The sequence below is a fragment of the Pseudophryne corroboree genome, chromosome 11 (genome assembly GCF_028390025.1).
Source record: "Pseudophryne corroboree isolate aPseCor3 chromosome 11, aPseCor3.hap2, whole genome shotgun sequence".
Lineage (NCBI taxonomy): Eukaryota > Metazoa > Chordata > Amphibia > Anura > Myobatrachidae > Pseudophryne > Pseudophryne corroboree.
The window spans coordinates 5,950,612-5,965,300 of NC_086454.1; the positions used below are offsets into that span (position 1 = coordinate 5,950,612).

A 14,689-nucleotide genomic window follows, 5' to 3' on the forward strand; every position below is an offset into this window, starting at 1 on the left:
CCGGGAATGCCCCGACACTGCAGGGGTTACAGCCGGGAATGCCCAGACACTGCAGGGGTTACAGCCGGGAATGCCCAGACACTGCAGGGGTTACAGCCGGGAATGCCCAGACACTGCAGGGGTTACAGCCGGGAATGCTCCGGCACTGCAGGGGTTACAGCCGGGAATGCTCCGGCCGGTACTGCAGGGGTTATAGACGGGAAAGTCCTGACTGGCACTGCGGGGGTTACAGCGGGGAATGCCCCAGCACTGCAGGGGTTACAGTGAGGAATGCTCTGGCGCTGCATGGTTTACAGCAGGGAATGTTCCGGCACTGCAGGGGTTACAGCGGGGAATGCCCCGGCACTGCAGGGGTTACAGTGGGGAATGTCCCGGCACTGCAGGGGTTACAGCGTGGAATGCTCCGCCACTGCAGGGGTTACAGCGGGGAATGCCCCGGCCAGCACTGCAGGGGTTACAGCGGGGGAATGTCCCAACACTGCAGGGGTTACAGCCGGGAATGCTCTGGCACTGCAGGGGTTACAGAGGGGAATGCTCCGGCACTGCAGGGGTTACAGCGGGGGAATGTCCCGGCACTGCAGGGGTTATAGCGGGGAAATGTCCCGGCACTGCAGGGGTTACAGCGGGGAAATGTCCCGGCACTGCAGGGGTTATAGCAGGGGAATGTCCCGGCACTGCAGGGGTTATAGCAGGGGAATGTCCCGGCACTGCAGGGGTTATAGCAGGGGAATGTCCCGGCACTGCAGGGGTTATAGCAGGGGAATGTCCCGGCACTGCAGGGGTTATAGCAGGGGATGTCCCGGCACTGCAGGGGTTATAGCAGGGGAATGCTCCGGCACTGCAGGGGTTACAGCGGGGAATGCTCCGGCACTGCAGGGGTTACAGCGGGGGAATGTCCCAACACTGCAGGGGTTACAGCCGGGAATGCTCTGGCACTGCAGGGGTTACAGAGGGGAATGCTCCGGCACTGCAGGGGTTACAGCGGGGGAATGTCCCGGCACTGCAGGGGTTACAGCGGGGGAATGTCCCGGCACTGCAGGGGTTACAGCGGGGAATGCCCCAGCACTGCAGGGGTTACTGGTGCGAGCAGGGGCGGGGCTGGGAGTGGCGGGGCACGGCTGCCGGTGCTCGGGGGTCCGGCTCTGCCCCGCACGCCGCCGGTTCTTCCGTCCCCCGTCATTTCCTGTGGAAGAAGATGGTGGTCACAGCTGGCAGCAGCAGCAGCGGCGGCGGCGGAGGGGAGAGGAGGAGGAGCCGGCAGCGCTGAGAGCAGCGTCCCCCACACCGGCCGCCCCGGGACCCGCAGCGCCCGCACAGGTGAGGCACACACGGTAGCCCATGTGGCGAGTGACCCGGCGGCGGCCAGGGCGGGGGGAACCGGGCAGCAGCGGTGCTGGAGGGCGGACACGCATGCCGGGAGCTGGAGGGACACCGAGGGGAGGCGCGGGATTGCCCCGGGGTGTTGGGGGCACTCGGGTGCAGGTATGGGCGGGAGCGCGCATCGCCTCACAGGATTGCGCGCTCCCGGCGCCGCTTCTACTCTCGCTGCATTATAGCCTCTGACAGCCCCGCCTCTTTCCTCTGAGTGACGGCTGCTCTAGCCAGTGGCGTGGACAGGGGCGTGACTTGCTCGCCAGCGATTGCTACACGTGTGGGAGGAGCTGCGGTGTGGTCAGAAGAAGGAAGGGGCGGGGCTATAGACCAGGTGGGCACAGGGTGCAGCTGGAGAGAGAGGCCCTATGAGGTCAGGAGGAGGAAGGGGCTTTCCCATCATCATCATTCCTGCTGTCTGTGTGTACAGCAACACTGTACTGTTACTCCATATACCCCATACATATACCCTGTACTGTGCTGTTACTCCATATACCCCATACATATACCCTGTACTGTTACTCCATATACCCCATACATATACCCTGTACTGTGCTGTTACTCCATATACCCCATACATATACCCTGTACTGTGCTGTTACTCCATATACCCCATACATATACCCTGTACTGTTACTCCATATACCCCATACATATACCCTGTACTGTGCTGTTACTCCATATACCCCATACATATACCCTGTACTGTTACTCCATATACCCCATACATATACCCTGTACTGTGCTGTTACTCCATATACCCCATACATATACCCTGTACTGTGCTGTTACTCCATATACCCCATACATATACCCTGTACTGTTACTCCATATACCCCATACATATACCCTGTACTGTGCTGTTACTCCATATACCCCATACATATACCCTGTACTGTTACTCCATATACCCCATACATATACCCTGTACTGTGCTGTTAATCCATATACCCCATACATACACCCTGTGCTGCACTATGACTCCATATACCCCATACATATACCCTGTACTGAGCTATTACTCCATATACCCCATACATACACCCTGTACTGTGCTGTTACTCCATATTACCCCATACATACACCCTGTACTGTTACTCCATATACCCCATACATACACCCTGTACTGTTACTCCATATACACCATACATACACCCTGTGCTGCACTATGACTCCATATACCCCATACATACACCCTGTACTGTACTGTTACTCCATATACCCCATACATATACCCTGTACTGCTGTATATACACCATACATATACCCTGTGCTGTGCTGTTACTCTATATACCCCATACATATACCCTGTACTGCTGTATATACACCATACATATACCCTGTACTGTTACTCCATATACCCCATACATATACCCTGTACTGTGCTGTTACTCCATATACCCCATACATATACCCTGTACTGTTACTCCATATACCCCATACATATACCCTGTACTGTGCTGTTACTCCATATACCCCATACATATACCCTGTACTGTGCTGTTACTCCATATACCCCATACATACACCCTGTGCTGCACTATGACTCCATATACCCCATACATACACCCTGTACTGTGCTGTTACTCCATATTACCCCATACATACACCCTGTACTGTTACTCCATATACACCATACATACACCCTGTACTGTTACTCCATATACACCATACATACACCCTGTGCTGCACTATGACTCCATATACCCCATACATACACCCTGTGCTGCATTATGACTCCATATACCCCATACATACACCCTGTACTGTACTGTTACTCCATATACCCCATACATATACCCTGTACTGCTGTATATACACCATACATATACCCTGTGCTGTGCTGTTACTCTTTATACACCATACATATACCCTGTGCTGTGCTGTTACTCTTTATACACCATACATATACACTGTGCTGTGCTTTTACTCCATATACCCAATACATATACCCTGTACTGAGCTATTACTCCATATTCCCCATACATACACCCTGTGCTGCACTATGACTCCATATACCCCATACATATACCCTGTACTGAGCTATTACTCCATATACCCCATACATACACCCTGTACTATACTGTTACTCCATATACCCTGTACTGCTGTATATACACCATACGTATAAACCTGTACTGTGCTGTTACTTTATATACCCCATACATATACCCTGTACTGCTGTATATACCCAATACATATACCCTGTACTGTGCTGTTACTCCACATACCCTGTGCTGTTACTCCATATTCACCATACATATACCCTGTACTGCTGTATATACACCCTACATATACCCTGTACTGTGCTGTTACTCCCTATACACCATACATATACCCTGTACTGTGCTGTTACTCCATGTACCCCATACATATACCCTGTACTGCTGTATATACACTATAGATATACCTTGTGCTGCTGTATATACACACACCATACATATACCCTGTACTGTGCTGTTACTCCATATATCCCATACATACCCCCTGTGCTGTACTAAAACTCCATATATCCCATACATACACCCTGTGCTGTACTGTTACTCCATTTACCCCATACATACACCCTGTGCTGCTGTATATACACCATACATATACCCTGTACTGTGCTGTTACTCCATATACCCAATACATACACCCTGTGCTGCACTATGACTCCATATACCCCATACATATATCCGGTACTGAGCTATTACTCCATATACCCCATACATACACCCTGTACTGTACTGTTACTCCATATACCCCATACATATACCCTGTACTGCTGTATATACACCATACGTATACCCTGTACTGTGCTGTTACTCTATATACCTCATACATATACCCTGTACTGCTGTATATACACCATACATATACCCTGTGCTGTGCTATTACTCCATATACTCAATACATATACCCTGTGCTGCTGTATATCCTCCATTCAGATATCCTGTGCTGTGCTGTTACTCCATGTACCCCATACATATACCCTGTACTGTGCTGTTACTCCATATACACCATACATATACCCTGTGCTGCTGTATATACACCCTATGCTGTTACTCCATATACCCCATACATATACCCTGTGATGCTGTATATACTCCATACATACACCCTGTGCTGTGCTGTTACTCCATATACCCCATACAAATACCCGGTACTGTGCCTGCTGTATATACCCCATACATATACTCTGTGCTGTGCTATTACTCCATATACCCCATACATACACCATGTGCTGTACTATTACTCCATATACCCCATACATATACTCTGTGCTGTGCTATTACTCCATATACCCCATACATATACCCTGTGCCATTACTCCATATACCCCATACATACAACCTGTGCTGTACTATTACTCCATATACCTTGTACTGTGCCATTACTCCATATACCCCATACATATACCATGTACTGTGCCTGCTGTATATACCTCATACATACACCCTGTGCTGTACTATTACTCCGTATACCCCATACATACACCCTGTGCTGTGCCATTACTCCATATATCCTGTGCTGTGCTATTACTCCATATACCCCATACATACACCCTGTACTGTACTATTACTTCATATACCCCACACATATACCCAGTGCTGTGCTATTACTCCATATACCCCATACATTTACCCTGTGCTGTGCTATTGCTCCATATACCCCATACATATACCCTGTGCAGGCCGGGTTGGGTTATACAGGTAGTGGGCCGGCAGCAGGTTGGGTTATACAGGTAGTGAGCCGGCAGCAGGTTGGGTTATACAGGTAGTGAGCCGGCAGGCCGGGTTGGGTTATACAGGTAGTGAGCCGGCAGCAGGTTGGGTTATACAGTTAGTGAGCCGGCAGGCCGGGTTGGGTTATACAGGTAGTAAAGTGGCAGCAGGTTGGATTATACAGGTAGTGAGCTGGCATGCCGGGTTGGGTTATACAGGTAGTGAGCCGGCATGCCGGGTTGGGTTATACAGGTAGTGAGCCGGCAGGCCGGGTTGGATTATACAGGTAGTGAAGTGGCAGCAGGTTGGATTATACAGGTAGTGAGCCGGCAGGTCGGGTTGGGTTATACAGGTATTGAGCCGGCATGCCGGGTTGGGTTATACAGGTAGTGAGCCGACAGGCTGGGTTGGGTTATACAGGTAGTTAGCCGGCAGGCCGGGTTGGATTATACAGGTAGTGAAGTGGCAGCAGGTTGGGCTATACAGGTAGTGAGCCAGCAGGCCGGGTTGGGTTATACAGGTATTGAGCCGGCATGCCGGGTTGGATTATACAGGTAGTGAGCCGGCAGGCCGGGTTGGATTATACAGGTAGTGAAGTGGCAGCAGGTTGGGTTATACAGGTAGTGAGCTGGCAGCAGGTTGGGTTATACAGGCAGTGAGCCGGCAGGCCGGGTTGGGTTATACAGGTAGTGAGCCGGCAGGCCGGGTTGGGTTATACAGGTAGTGAGCCGGCAGGCCGGGTTGGATTATACAGGTAGTGAAGTGGCAGCAGGTTGGGTTATACAGGTAGTGAGCTGGCAGCAGGTTGGGTTATACAGGCAGTGAGCCGGCAGGCCGGGTTGGGTTATACAGGTAGTGAGCCGGCAGGCCGGGTTGGGTTATACAGGTAGTGAGCCGGCAGGCCGGGTTGGGTTATACAGGTAGTGAGCCGGCAGGCCGGGTTGGGTTATACAGGTAGTGAGTCGGCAGGCCGGGTTGGGTTATACAGGTAGTGAGCCGGCAGGCCGGGTTGGGTTATACAGGTAGTGAGTCGGCAGGCCGGGTTGGGTTATACAGGTATTGAGCCGGCAGGCCGGGTTGGGTTATACAGGTAGTGAGCCGGCAGGCCGGGTTGGGTTATACAGGTAGTGAGTCGGCAGGCCGGGTTGGGTTATACAGGTATTGAGCCGGCAGGCCGGGTTGGGTTATACAGGTATTGAGCCGGCAGGCCGGGTTGGGTTATACAGGTAGTGAAGTGGCAGCAGGTTGGATTATACAGGTAGTGAGCTGGCATGCCGGGTTGGGTTATACAGGTAGTGAGCCGGCAGGCCGGGTTGGGTTATACAGGTAGTGAGCCGACAGGCTGGGTTGGGTTATACAGGTAGTGAGCCGGCAGGCCGGGTTGGGTTATACAGGTAGTGAGCCGGCAGGCCGGGTTGGGTTATACAGGTAGTGAGCCGGCAGGCCGGGTTGGGTTATACAGGTAGTGAGCCGGCAGGCCGGGTTGGGTTATACAGGTATTGAGCCGGCAGGCCGGGTTGGGTTATACAGGTATTGAGCCGGCAGGCCGGGTTGGGTTATACAGGTAGTGAGCCGGCAGGCCGGGTTGGGTTATACAGGTATTGAGCCGGCAGGCCGGGTTGGGTTATACAGGTATTGAGCCGGCAGGCCGGGTTGGGTTATACAGGTAGTGAGCCGGCAGGCCGGGTTGGGTTATACAGGTAGTGAGCCGGCAGGCCGGGTTGGGTTATACAGGTAGTGAGCCGGCTTCAGGTTGGGTTATACAGGTATTGAGCCGGCAGGCCGGGTTGGGTTATACAGGCAGTGAGCCGACAGGCCGGGTTGGGTTATACAGGTAGTGAGCCGGCTTCAGGTTGGGTTATACAGGTATTGAGCCGGCAGGCCGGGTTGGGTTATACAGGCAGTGAGCCGGCAGGCCAGGTTGGGTTATACAGGTAGTGAGCCGGCTTCAGGTTGGGTTATACAGGTATTGAGCCGGCAGGCCGGGTTGGGTTATACAGGTAGTGAGCCGGCAGGCCGGGTTGGGTTATACAGGTAGTGAGCCGCCAGTTGTGAGCTAGTAGGCCTGGTGGTTTCATATGGCTCATGCGCTATTAGGTCGTGTTCTTCTTTACAAGCTACAGACATCCAAGGCAGCTTCTAGTAGCCATAATGATTTACAGTAGATTGTGCATTCTACCTTATAATTCCCTGTTTTATACTAATGAACCCTGAAAGGAAGACATCATAATTTGCTGAAGAAATCATGCTCTAATGCTATGTACACATTATGCGATCCCATGCCATATGATATCATATCGGATCGTATGTACACACTACAAACGATGTTAAATGATGTCTAGAAACAGTCATCAGTGGAGTACAACAGCACACAATATCATCTCATCAAGACTGCATGCAGTCCGATGTACGATGTCGCCGGCGACCTGCGGGAGCACGCATCGTATGTCGGATCATGCATAAACATTATGCAATATAATTTAGTACTGAACAATATTGTTCAATTGTGAAAGATATTGCATAGTGTGTATGGGCCATTAGGCAGACTTCCTGCATTTCAACTTGTTCTCATCCCGCTAGACAGTCGTACTTCAAGAACCTCATCTCCTTCCAGTCTTCAAACCCCTGGCACCTCTTTCTCACTGTCAACTACCTCCTCTGCCCACCCCCACCTCATCTCCCCTCTTCACCTCTGCTCTTGAGTTTGCCACGTACTTCACATCCAAAATTGACTCCATAATTCAGGACATCACATCCCACCAGACCATCAACAATGGCCACCTCCTCCTTTCTCTTACCACCCCTCCCCATCCTTCTTACCAACTCTGACATCTTTCTCCCATGTATCTGGAGATGAAATCATTGCCCTCATCCATTGCCCCTCCCCACTTGACACTATCCTCTCCCACCTACTCCGATACCACTCTTCTTTTGCCTGTTCTCATTTTGGTCACCACCTCAATCTCTCCCTCTCATCAGGCACTGTACCTTCTGCCTTCAAGAAATGCAGTCGTCTCCCCTATCTTTTAAAAAGCCTACCTTTGATCCACACACTCTCTCCAACTATAGACCTATCTTTCTCTCCTCCATTTTGCCGCCAAACTTCTTGAGCGTATTGTCTACAACCGCCTTACTGCCTTTCTTTCCTCACACTCACTGCTCCAAAGGCCACTACTCTCTGCTCATTCCCCTTGACCTCTCTGCTGCTTTTGACACTGTGGACCATCCTCTCCTACTGCAAATCCTTCACTCCATTGGTCTGCGTGATACTGCCCTCTCCTGGCTGTCCTCCTACCTCTATGACCATTCCTTCTCTGTCTCCTCTCATGAGTCCACATACTTCCACCAACTGTAGGTGTTCCCCAAGGTTCTGTTCTTGGTCCTCTCATTTTCTTTCTCGCTCTCTATATATCCTCTTTAGGTGAACTTATTTGCTCTTTTGACTTACAATATCATCTCTCTATGCCGATGATACTCAAATCTACCTTTCCTCCCCTGACCTCTCCCCTGCTCTCCTCACTCGTATCTCCAGCTGTCTCTCTGCTATCTCCTCCTGGATGTCCCAGCGCTTTCTTAAAGTTAACATATCTAAGACTGAGCTAATCATCTCTCCACTCTTCCGTAAAACCCTCATCTCCAGACTGGACTACTGTGAACTTCTCCTATCTGACATTCCTGACAAACGCCTCTCTCCACTCCAATCTAGCCTCAATGCTGCTGCCTCGGCTCATCTTCCTCACCAAATGCACTACGTCCACCTCTCCTCTCTTACAAGCTCTTCACTGGCTCCCCTTCCCTTTCAGAATCCAATTCAAGCTTCTCACACTCACTTACAAAGCCCTCACCCACTCCTCTCCCATCTACATCTCTGACCTTATCTCCCTTTACTCTCCCACCCGTCCTCTTTGCTCTGCTAATTCACGCCGACTCTCCTGCCTACTGATTACTTCCTCCCACTGCTACCGCCAAGATTTCTCACGTGCTGCTCCATTTCTCTGGAATTCTCTACCTCTCCCCCTCAGACTCTCCACCTCTCTACAAAACATCAAACGGGCTCTCAAGACCCACTTCTTCACCAAACCCAGCGAAATCTCAACCTAACCCTCTGTCCTATGCTTGGTCTACCCCGTCTGTGTCACCCCTGTCTGTCTGCCCCTCTCCATAAAATGTAAGCTAGAGATGTGCGGTTTCTAATTTGTTCGGTTCTTAATGCCAAAATTAACGTGAGTTCGGATTTATCCGGATTTTCCTTATTGGCTATCCAAAACACGTGGCTGCGCCTAGACACAAGAAACGGCGCCACATTGGTTGAGCCGTCACCCACTGATGCTCCATGTAGCTGTATACGCGGCACCAGCACAGTTTGGGTCACCACAGGGACGCAGGCTGAATGTCAGCAGTGCGTACGACCATTGTTTTCTTTCTTAGCTTCTGGGCCTGTAAAATGTGTTTAAATTAAAGTTTACCTAGTGCAGCGATACACAGGAAGAGAAGGGGTTATTTGCTAACATGTTACCACAGGACGATCAGAGCGGAGCCCTTGAACACTATCTTGCGGTGAACTCTGCAGACGTCAGAGCAGGAAGCAGGTTACAGAGCGCCGAGAAGGGAAACCTGTGGGGGAGATGTCAACCAAGAAAACCATAACTAATGGCCGGGTCCCTTTAACTACTTCTTGACCACAGCTAGCTGCATGCTTAACATCTGTCCGATGCCGCAGTAGTCTGAGGCTCTGCAGCTCGTTCCCTGCAGGAGTGGCGGCTGCGCGGCTGGGGTCGAAATCCGGCTGTCAGTGGCGGCCTCTTGTTTCAGCGCAGAGCATCTTGTTCGGTTCCAGTCGGTAAAACGCACCATTCGCTGCGAGCGCTGTGTTTTCCTGTATGGCGGCATACTCGAGCTTTCCCTAAACACAATTCTATAATGTGTGTGTTGGGAAGTGAATAGATGTTGATCCGTCGTGTTGAAGTGATCTCCTTGCTGATAAGTCCTGACGGAGAGTGTTCTTCTCCCACCATGCCCATTGGGTGGGCAGGCTTATTCTTTGCTGGCTCTGGGACAGATGGCAGAATAGTAATGCGTAGGCTGTGCTGGACGATAAGGGTGGGGAATGTCCTATACGTAAGGACGTTACAGCAATCGGCAGTTATTACCTAAACCTTTCATATAACCCAAGATTGGTTACTCAGCAATGCTCGTGTTCCTGTAATACGTATGCCCGCTCTGTCTCCTGGTGATTGGTCATCACTGGAAATAGGCAACGCTATTACTCCCATCCTCGGGAAGGTAGAAGACCTGGGCTTTGACGATGCATACGGAGAGATGTACAAGAGAAGCAGAGGCCCAACTGGTCTGCCCAGGCTGGTGGAGGCCTCTGAGCAGGCCAGAACTGAGGGACAAGGGATCCAAACTGCCCGGCCTCCTGAAGGTGCACTTTTAGCCATGGAGGATGGCAGTTTGGTAGCACGCTTAGGGGTCTGTGAGACGAGGCGCCTTCTGGGATGTAACACGCGGGGAACCCAGACATTATGGATAAAGGGCCTGATTCAGGGAAGTATGCAAAGCTGATGTTCCATGGTTCTGAGCGATTATCCCCAGACTGCGCATGTGCTCCGTTCGCATTGCACATGTGTTAAGGTACCGCTGCAGGCCCCAACCTTTGCAAGGTGATTGAGAAAAAGTGACCGTTTGGGGGTGTAACATGGTGATAGCAGGGAACGGTTTTCAAAACGGCCATTATGAGTGTAATGGGCGTTTTAATAGCGTGTATCTGATGTCAGCTGCGAGCCCTAAATTACAAAACATGGCTCCTGCGTGACTACTGCCAGCTCCAGTCTGCATAGGCGTAGCTCTACCCGTCAGCGCCATGTTACTGTCTGTGAATTAGACCCAAAATTTTCGTTGACCCTGTGCGTGGAAAATTCTACTCTCGACGCAGCGTCCCCACGGCTAATGGGATTCCCCCGTAGTAGCCAATCTTGATAAATTGATCCTTCATATTGTCCACCCAGTGCAGCTTCATGTCTAGTAACTGCGCAAGTACCTGGCTCGCCATGAAAATGATGATGTGGTGCCGCCAAGGGCTGTGGATCAGAATGTTAAATTGTGGTTGTCGACACACGGATGTGTCCCTGTACATCTAGTCTTAATACGCCAGTCAGCCTAAACTGTTGTCTTTATTGCGCAAATGTGGGGCTTAATCGCAATGCGATGCACATCAAGAGCGCTCCTCGAGGCTGCACTGATTGGCCTGACATGCGACACCTGTATATCTGTGTGCGACGGAGTCTGAATCCTTATACGGAGCACAGCAGAACTTGGCATAAGAGAAATCCGTGGCCGCTGCATCGTGGCGCTTCGTATACAGATTCAGACTCATTCGCACACAGATGTATACACCTCACGCATGGAATCAGACTGGTCTCATGAAGCGTTATATCACATTGCAATAAAGACACATTCACGCAAAAAGGACGCTCAGCACAAGCCGGGTCACGCGTGACGTGGGACTCTGAGGAGGGGTGTATGGCGCACCTGTGGCAATAGTGTATACAGCGTTTTAAAGTGACTGTAGCCCTAACCCTAACTGCACCCTAACCCTAACAGGGACTGTCTACTTTTTGGTGTCAGCCGTCTTAATGTCAGCACGATGTCTGCATCCCGTTACAAAGACTTTGTATTCAGTAAATAAGGAAACCAACGGTAGTTTTTTTACGAGGGTGGTCCAATGAGTGAGCTCTCTCACGTGTGTAATGTCAGTCTAATTCCCCGCCAGGCAAGAGCAGGGAGACAACGACTTTCCCTCATGGCTATTAAACCGCGCCTTATATCGGTCGTACTGTCCCAGCATCAGGTGTAAGATGGCGGGCCTGGCGGACACACGGTCACACATTGCGGTGCGCATTGTGATCAGATCTCTGTGTCTACAGGGCGCGCGCAGTTTGTCAGCGATATCACTAGCGTCCTCCTGAATCAGACCTTTGATGCGGCGCAGATTGTGTTCTGTAGTGGATGCTCTTAGTCGGCAAATCGCTGCTCAAATTGCCTGCCGTTATCAAAGGCCGAGCACCAATCCCAAACCTATTTCCGTGACATGACGCTATAACCGTACACCGCGCCAACTTGGCGATGAGTCTTAGCTGCTGATGTGCCCTTTGGCCGCAGAAATCTGACCACACTACACATCGCAATGTGTGACATCTTACAACACACAGAGCATTACAAATGTGAGAGGTCATCTTACTTACTGCACCGTCCTCGTACAATTATACAGTACGTTGTAGGTCCTACGTCACTCTCCTTTGGTTAGTAGCATTCGGCAATGGGAGCAGCCGGAAACATCTCAAGTGCAGGATACAGGGTCAGAACTCCCGGCTGCGTAATGGACTGCGTACAGAATACCGTAATCTCTTCCTTTTCCACCCTGAAGTCTGCGTGTGTGGCCTATCGTGAAATAGAGATTTACCGCCTACTAAAGCAAACATGGCATTCATCGCTTCATCCAGTCACTGCGCGGCTCCAACCTTGGCGAGTGATGCGGAAAACGTATTTCTTTATTGCTGTATTTTGCTTATTAAACTAAATAGAATTTACAGCCTCCCTACTCTCAGCGTATCTGTATGTAATTAGTAATAATGGGAGCAGAAGTCCGATTTTTAATGATAGAAAATTTGTAACACTGCAAACCGTCCAGGTGTAGGGCTGTGGAAGCAGTGAGCGCGGGGAAGATCAAAGACTTTAGTGGCATTTGGCAAGGGCAATATACTGGCCGAGCTCATAGGAACATCGCCGGCTGGGCTCATTGTTTATTGTCTGCTATCTGGAATAAATAAATTACTCTTTGCATTATAAAATCCTGCGGCCTCGATATGAGTCTGGAACTTGCAGATTGCTGGTAAATCTCGTCAGCTTTGCGCCTGACACTTAAAACTATTCCGCGTATGGTCACTTTGGGGAGGGTTGCTGACCCCTGCTTTAAATAGTCAAGTTTGGTCAACATTTCAGCGCTCCACCAAAGCAGTGTCTAACCCGTGCGCGGCGATCTGACGACCTCGCTAAACTGGGGGAGCCGTGGCGGTGACGAGCTGTGTAATAACGCCACCGCACCATCTCCAGAAGACACCCCACCGTTCTCTGTGTTCTGAGGAAGGGGGGGAAATATATAAAGACAGTAATTAATCGCCCCAGTACGGCTTGGAGGAGTGCATTGCAATTCTGTTCTTATGGGTGTAGAAAGTGTCAGAGAAACGCTACTGTCCATTGTCTTCTGTTATAAAATGTCATGTGTACAAGCAGATACCGTGTACATCACTTTGGGGGTGATGTATCAAGCACAGAAAAGAGACGTTGCCAATAGCAACCAACCAACCAGTATCTACCTATCATTTTATATACAGTCAAGTCACATTATTAGGACCACCAGCTAGGGGCAGTGACCATCTGTTTGCATTGGAGCACCATATGCAGCAGGGTCCGCTGAACTGTCGCTTTAGACACGTCCGGTAGCCCGCAGGATCATTGTGACGGTGAGCCGCTCCACTGTAGCATGTCGGTCGGCCCTCACGCACCTGCGTAGCTGACGTTCACCTCTCACATCAATGGCACGTGGTGCTCCGCAGTTTCCATGTTTGTTATTCGCAATGGTGCCATTTATCCAGCCACGATACACCTTCACCGCAGCAGCACGCGGACAGGTCACAAACTGCGCTGTGTCAGAAATACCGCCACCCCGGCCCCGAAAGCCGATACACAGCCCAACACGTGTTTTGGTGCCGAGGATTTTTGAGCTGATTTTATATATTAGGTGTGCTGATTTCAAATATAACATTAATTTTCACCTATTAGCTCTAGTTTTTGAGATATAAACATCTTCTGATTTTTGTTACCCTATTTCATTCATTAGGCCTATGATTCTCATAATAAAACACAAAACGTTAAAAAACAAACCTTAAAATATTTTCTAGAATATTTTAGTGACATCAATAAAACATACTAACATTACAGTAACACTATAGTGACACTTTTTCTTCAAAATAATAAAATGAGCCCATGGGGGAAATGTAATAGGAAATTTTTTTCAGTTTTTTTTTTAAAGTGGCAATCCTTTACATGACAAAACCAGGTTGATTGTGCTATGTAAGTGATTGCCACTTTAAAAAACACTGGAGAAGTTGACCAAAATCTCTCACTTTCTGTTTCTCACACCTTATTACATTTCTCCCCCATCAATGAAAAGAAAATTAGTTTAGGAAGCTTCTTTTGTGGGACATTCTTGAATGGACTTTGGACAGTCTCTTTGTAAGTTCCAGCTGTAATCTGCAATCATATGTATATCCCATCTTCCCTGGTAGCGATCTTCCATTGTTTTAATGTCCTGGTGAAATCTTTCACCTTGTTTTTCGCTCATATCACCCACATTTTCTGGGAAACGGTCCAAGTGGCTATGTACGTAATGAACTTTTATGCTCATATTACATCCAAGGCCTCTGAAATTATTGAGCATGTTGTTTACTAGCTCAGCATAGTTTTGAGCTTTGTGGTTGCCCAGAAAGTTTCTGACAACCAGGACGAATGACGTCCTGCTCAGACTGAAGGTCGCCCAGATGCCGATGTGC

General features: G+C 49.9%; 1 protein-coding gene across 2 annotated transcripts in view; it reads left to right on the top strand.

Annotated features, from left to right (window-relative positions):
- Positions 1–1,075: 1,075 nt before the first annotated feature.
- PRDM11 (PR/SET domain 11) overlaps positions 1,076–14,689 on the top strand; it is an 81,414-nt gene continuing 67,800 nt past the window's right edge. The window contains exon 1 of one of the 2 annotated variants that reach the window (XM_063946267.1): positions 1,076–1,317. The gene's annotated coding sequence lies outside the window, so the exon portion shown is untranslated. The remainder of the gene's footprint in view (positions 1,318–14,689) is intronic. The other variant, XM_063946268.1, reaches the window with a different exon arrangement.